This window comes from Furipterus horrens, unplaced genomic scaffold (genome assembly GCF_987537825.1).
Source record: "Furipterus horrens unplaced genomic scaffold, mFurHor1.1.pri manual_scaffold_2, whole genome shotgun sequence".
NCBI classification, from domain to species: domain Eukaryota; kingdom Metazoa; phylum Chordata; class Mammalia; order Chiroptera; family Furipteridae; genus Furipterus; species Furipterus horrens.
The window spans coordinates 153,092,446-153,098,661 of NW_028327172.1; the positions used below are offsets into that span (position 1 = coordinate 153,092,446).

Here is a 6,216-nt window from a genome sequence, read left to right on the forward strand (position 1 = left end):
AATCAATAAAACACATTAAAAAAAAGATTACAAAAATTTGCACTTAAAAAGGGAGATTAATCCTTTTAGTGTTATAAGTTTATTTATTCATAAAAAAGGATTTATCTCAGTTTCATTTAAATAACAAACATCCTTATATGGTTAAGTGTTTGGATGTCAATCATTCACTTATGCTTATGGGTGAAAAATCAGGATGAAGCAAAACTTTTAAATTGTTATGAAACATCCCCAAATGAAAATCCATGAGAAAGTGAACCCACGCATCTCCAAGTATACCATTGGTCAGTAGGCAATAACATTTAATGTCTAAAATCTAAATTAAATGCAGCCATTCAAGAAACTTAAAATGTGTCACATTTATTGAGTAAAGTTATGATAGGTATCTCTTGAAAGTGAGGAATCCAGGGACTCTAAAAAGATTGTAAAATTTCTGTCTCCTTTCTATATTGGTACAAATAATTTAGACTTTAGAGCATTAGCTAATTAAGCAACTCAGAAATTCATTGAATTAAACACAAGAATTGTATGAGAAATCTGAAACCCAAGAAAAAAAGATAATATAACTAATGTTAGTCAAGTAAGTTGAAGTCTGTGGCCTTGAGAATGATATCACCAAATTTTCTCTCCAAGTAGAATTTCTATTGAGTAAAAACTTATCAAAATTTCTAACACAAGGTGTCACTAGGACTGGCTTTGTATTAACAAGGCTGAATAAAGATCTGTTCTGCTGTTTCTGCAGGAGTTCAGTGCTGACCTCAGCTAGCCTCTCGTTAGTCCTGTAAAAACTGTAAAAAACAAATGCTTAGTATTTCATTTTTCCCTAAGTGAGTTGCATTTTTTTAAAGTTGCCACAATAGAAAATGGAATTTCCCATTAAACAGCATTTTAACACTGAAAATGTGTCAGAGCAGACCTACTATATACAAGTACAGGTTGTAAATTGTTCTAAGGTAGTACATATGTTTCAGGGTGGGGGGTGGGGGTTCCTAACAAATGAATAATTCAAGGCAGGGAGGGGAAAGAAATGGCTCTCAGTGATGTACACGGCTTACCAGGTAATACTTGCTGCCTTCTGAAAGGGCTGTACTTACAAGATCTTGAGGATACCCTTGGACATATTTAGTAAACCAGTTTAGAGATTTTAAAAAATCCCTCAAAGACATTGTTAAGCGTTTGTTTTCACCACCCTTGTGCAATACACTCATTACCTTGGAGATTTTAACCACTTGGCACCTGAGGCATGATTTAGAGCAACAACCTCTAAGGGAGAACAAGGTAGCCTAGCTGGTGATCAGAATGAACCAGAACAGCTCCAGAGGCAATTATAACTTTGTTACCAAGGCACTGGAGGGGAATCTGCCCTTTCTGTCTTTCACACCCCCTCAGACAGACCACCTTACTATTTTTAGCCACTTTGTCAATTATGCTGCCCTTCATCTTTATGTTACTCTTTCTCTATTTAACATGTATGTCTTATGTATAGAAAAACTATAAAGGATAGTTTGTCTCAAGACGCCCCCTGGTGATAATAACAAAGATCACAATCAAGAAAGTAAATTCACCAAATGCCCAGAATGTGCCCAGTACTTAGCCCTTTGGGTTTAAGTTGTTATCTTCCAAAAAGTAGTTAAACTCATTAATATTTCCACTTAATGGAATTCTGGCAAACACTTATATAATAATATCTTTGGTCCAAATTAGAAATCTTCATAAACACTTAGCTTAAAGACCAGTAGATCAGGTTAACAATATGAAAATATCAAGAGAAAAAATAGTCATGTAAATCCAGAAATGGGGAGAGATGAAACTGTCCTGGACAAACATTTAAAAGATAAGTTCATTTACTTACATCATTTTCCAAAATGACACTACTTAGTGAGCTTCCACTTCCTACTTATCTCATGAGCCTGGCTTGAGAAAAATGATGCTTTAGAAACCAATTAATGAGGTAAATTTATTTTCTCTCATTCTGTGGTTTTACTTTCTTGTTTAGCTTATTTGCCAATGACTTTCTAGCTTTTTTTCTTTTTCAAGCACTTTTTTTTTCCCAAAAACTTTGACTCAGTTTAAAGTTCTGGTGAGTTGTCTGGTTCTTCTCCATTTGCCCAAACACCAGACCCAGATCCAGTTTTCTACCCTTCTCTTCTGTTCCATGCCCTGGGGGCTAACCCCTTGGAAGTTGCATAAAAACCAGGCTCCCTTGCTGTGGAGCTTTTGGTTGTGAGGCACTGACAACCAAAGAAAAAGATGGAAAGAGAGATAGGTTGGGCTATTTATTCCCCTCCACTCCCTGCCTTGCCTAGGTTCTGGTGGAAAGGTAGCTGCTCACATCCATAGCTCTTCTTTCATGGTTCCTGCTCCCTCCACGGTCTGGAACGTTGGTCTTCTGTGATCTACCTAGATGCCTAGGAGTGGGAATGGCTTCTGACTCTACACATCTTGAGTGCCCACCATCCTATCCCTGTCCACACCCCTGTGAATAGTCCCATTGTTAAATCTGCTTCCATTCAATTCATCTAAATGGACCATTTACTGTACTGATATGATCCAACTGGTACATGTAGTTAACTTGTTTCCTAAGCAGGAGCAGTTTAGAAATAATATAAGCCTTTGGTAATTTTTCAATGCCTACTTGAGGTGAGAAGGATTCCAAAGAACACCTCAGGACAAGAATAATAACCAACATCTTGAGGGCAAGCAAAATGAAAGATGAAAGGCACTATATAAAAAACAGCAACAGATGCTTGAACCCAGTTACAAAAACAGTAAAGTCATTTCAAGAACCCTCAAGGTCATTGAATTTTTTATGATGTTCATTTTAATGGCTCTAAGTGCTCCTTGGTAGTTGAAGTTTCACATAATCCTCCTGAAAGATATTATAAACCTCCCCAAAGTGAGATTTTAAAATAAAAATACAGGTTTACTAGGAACCTCTGCTGCTGCCTCTCAGCTCTCACTGGATCTGATTACTGGAGAGAGAGGAGAGGGAGAGAACACCTTCCCACCAGATACAAACCCTCTACAGGCAAGTCCTTCTGTGTCATAGTTCGCATAAACACCACCCACGTAAAACTAGCTGTTAATCACAAAATGCTGGCTAATGCTTAAGGTATTCAAATTTGTCTCCTTAAATTTGAGTTTCTATAACTTTAATGAAGTTGATTAAATGGTTCTTTGTTATTTCTACTTTGATATTTTTCATTTTATTTCCTAAAAATACAATAAGCAACATCGTATGTCAATCACCAGTTACTAGAAGGAATAAATTTTAAATAAAAAGATGAGTTGTAGCTTACTATGGCAATCTCTATAGTTAAGAAAAGAGACCTCCCTCTTGCATTTCGGCCATCAACATGCCATCCAGACTGAGGAAGACCTGGAAACTTAGGGGCCACGTGAGCCACGGCCATGGCCGTATCGGCAAGCAAAGGAAGCACCCGGGAGGCCGAGGTAATGCTGGTGGCTTGCATCATCACAGGATCAACTTCGACAAATATCACCCAGGCTACTTTGGGAAAGTTGGTATGAGGCATTTCCACTTAAAGAGGAACCAGAGCTTCTGCCCCACTGTCAACCTTGACAAACTGTGGACCTTGGTCAGTGGGCAGACACGGGTAAATGCTGCGAAAAGCAAGACCGGAGTCGCTCCCATCATTGATGTGGTGCGATCGGGCTACTACAAAGTTCTGGGGAAGGGAAAGCTCCCAAAGCAGCCTGTCATTGTGAAGGCCAAATTCTTCAGCAGAAGAGCCGAAGAGAAGATTAAAAGTGTTGGTGGGGCCTGTGTGCTGGTAGCTTGAAGCCACATGGAGGGGAGTTCATTAAATTTTCACAAGTGCTTTTGTCTTCTGGTCTGAGTGTAGGTTCTTTGGCACCTCTACCTGTGTCAGAAACCTGCCTAACAAGCTTAGGAGTTTAAGGTATAAAGACTGGGGGCTCCTCTGCCAATCCCCCTGAGAAAGAGTGTGCAAGAGATAGCACCAACACTTAAGAGGCCTTGGTCTATTACCTAACTTGAACTTTTCATTTATAAAGTGAAAATAATAGCTGTTAAAAAAAAAAAAAAAAAAAAAGGAAAAGAAAGACATTAGCAATTCTTAAATCAACTTTGTGTAGTTGTTGAAGAACTTCAAGGATTAAAATTATTGAGACTTTGGAAGGAAACAATTCAACTTTCAGGAAACACTGTACTACAGCTGTTGATATTAGCATGATAACATTTACGTAGTTGTCACGGCAACCATAATGTATGCCTATTTAGTGTCTTGGAACAGCCAGGCCCACCAGGAAGCAAGGAGAATGAGTCATTAAGCAGCATGCTTTTGTTGTGTGAGTCAGGAAAATACCAATGCTCTCACTCAGCATTGTAGAGATATCATTATATGAGACACAAAATGCAGCCACTATGTGATCTGTGACGGTTTCCACAAAAGTAAGGTGTTGGCATCATTAAAAAGTCTATTTTCACTGATTTTGAGACAGAGTTTTACTTTGTGTTATTGTGCAACCTTCATTTCTCTTCTTTTTGTCTTTTAGGCAATTTATAACATATTCTTCACTTTCATCTTTTGGATGCAAGGTCAATGAAAAAAGTAAAACACTTCTTTTTTGCTTCCTTACCAGTTTTGTTTGCAAGTGAGAGAACAGATTGAAAGTAATGACTAAAATGAGATCGTTTTTGTCTTCATTTCTGGTGTAATATCACAGAGAATCTAAAATTGTCAAGACTACTGAATTCAAATCCAGAGTTGTGGTTTAAGCTCCTCTGCCTTGCATATCATGTCAAATCTGTAAAATCAGAATGAACTGCCTAATGATCTGAAACAGGAAGTATCCACAGTGTGCTAGGTTCAAAGATTTATTTTAATAAAAGGAATAAATATAGGCAAATAATACAGCTACTTTGAAAACTCACCAGAAAAGCTCTTGCCATGTAAAACTTTCTTAGCATTTTTTCCTGTTTAACTCTTTCTTACTGTTTCATGTGTAGTGCGTGTGTGTAAAATAAAAGAGAATTTTGTCTATCTAAATATATATTAAATCCTACTGAGGTTGCGTGAAAATATATGAAAGAAAGCAAAAGTTCTTTCATAGTTAAAAAATATTGGAGGAGAGAAAAACCCTCTCCCTTGATTAGGCAAGGTTAGTCTCAGCTTCACTAGCACTGTTTATAATTTCCTGTTTGAACTCTTGATCATTTGAAAGTATCTACTAATACAATTTCCAATAGCATTACAAATAAACCAACTTGCTGCTTGTTTTCCCAGTCTTTGGTAAAGAAGGTTCTCTGAGGTATTGATATTAAATTTCTTAATGCAATCCACAGGATGTCTGCAGAAAGTTGACACACTTTTGCTTAGTTGAAAAGAAGGGTGAGCTCTCTAAAATCACAAAGATTGCAAAGCCCTCTTTCTTAGTGGCTAACACATTTACTTCTCATATTAATCAATCTGTTGAAATTAGTTTGCACACTCTCTGTCAAACTGGTTCCACTTCATTCACTGACCTTTGTTCTCCAGTGTGTTTGTAGCACTGCACGGCCTGGTAGAGAAAGATACGGTGCTGCAGGTGGTATAAGCTTTCAGTTTGATTAAAACCTGCTCTCTGATGCTTACTTCTTAAACTTTTAGACATATAATGTTTTACATTTAAATTCATTCTTTTATTAGACAGCTTTATGTACATACTTGCACCTATTTAACATAATTATTCTATGAACAAAATTTTAACTCAAAGAATAAAGGGAGCATTGGAAACAGTTTCTATTAAAGGTGATAAGGAAATAAAATTGAATTCTTACTTGACGGTGCTTAGTAACTTTCTACCCACTGGATGTGGGGAGGGAGGAAGCAAGAATTCAGGACTCCCAGACTAGCATTCTTGCTCTGTCATTAATTAGCAGTATCATGTTGTAGAAGTGTCATCTTGGATGACATCTCTCAGAGCTTCAGTTTCTCCCTCTGTCAGGTGAGAGGGTTGGCTTGGATAATTGTAAGATTCTATTCATTCCCAATAGTCCTTGATTCTCTTTATGACCTTAAGATTTTTGACACAGGAAGTCACTTGGATTTTGACTTGTATTTTAAAATAACATTTACTACAATATAATGGTACTTAATGCTCTTCCTTTCCAACCTCAAAATGTTTTTTCTTATTACATAATCTTTAAAATATCCCTTGGCTAAGTAGCGTAACTACCATATCCCATTTTTCAAA

General features: G+C 37.1%; 1 pseudogene; it reads left to right on the forward strand.

Annotated features, from left to right (window-relative positions):
- The first annotated feature begins 3,335 nt into the window (after window positions 1–3,335).
- Window positions 3,336–4,046, forward strand: LOC150019748 (large ribosomal subunit protein uL15 pseudogene; annotated as a pseudogene).
- The last annotated feature ends 2,170 nt before the right edge of the window (window positions 4,047–6,216 follow it).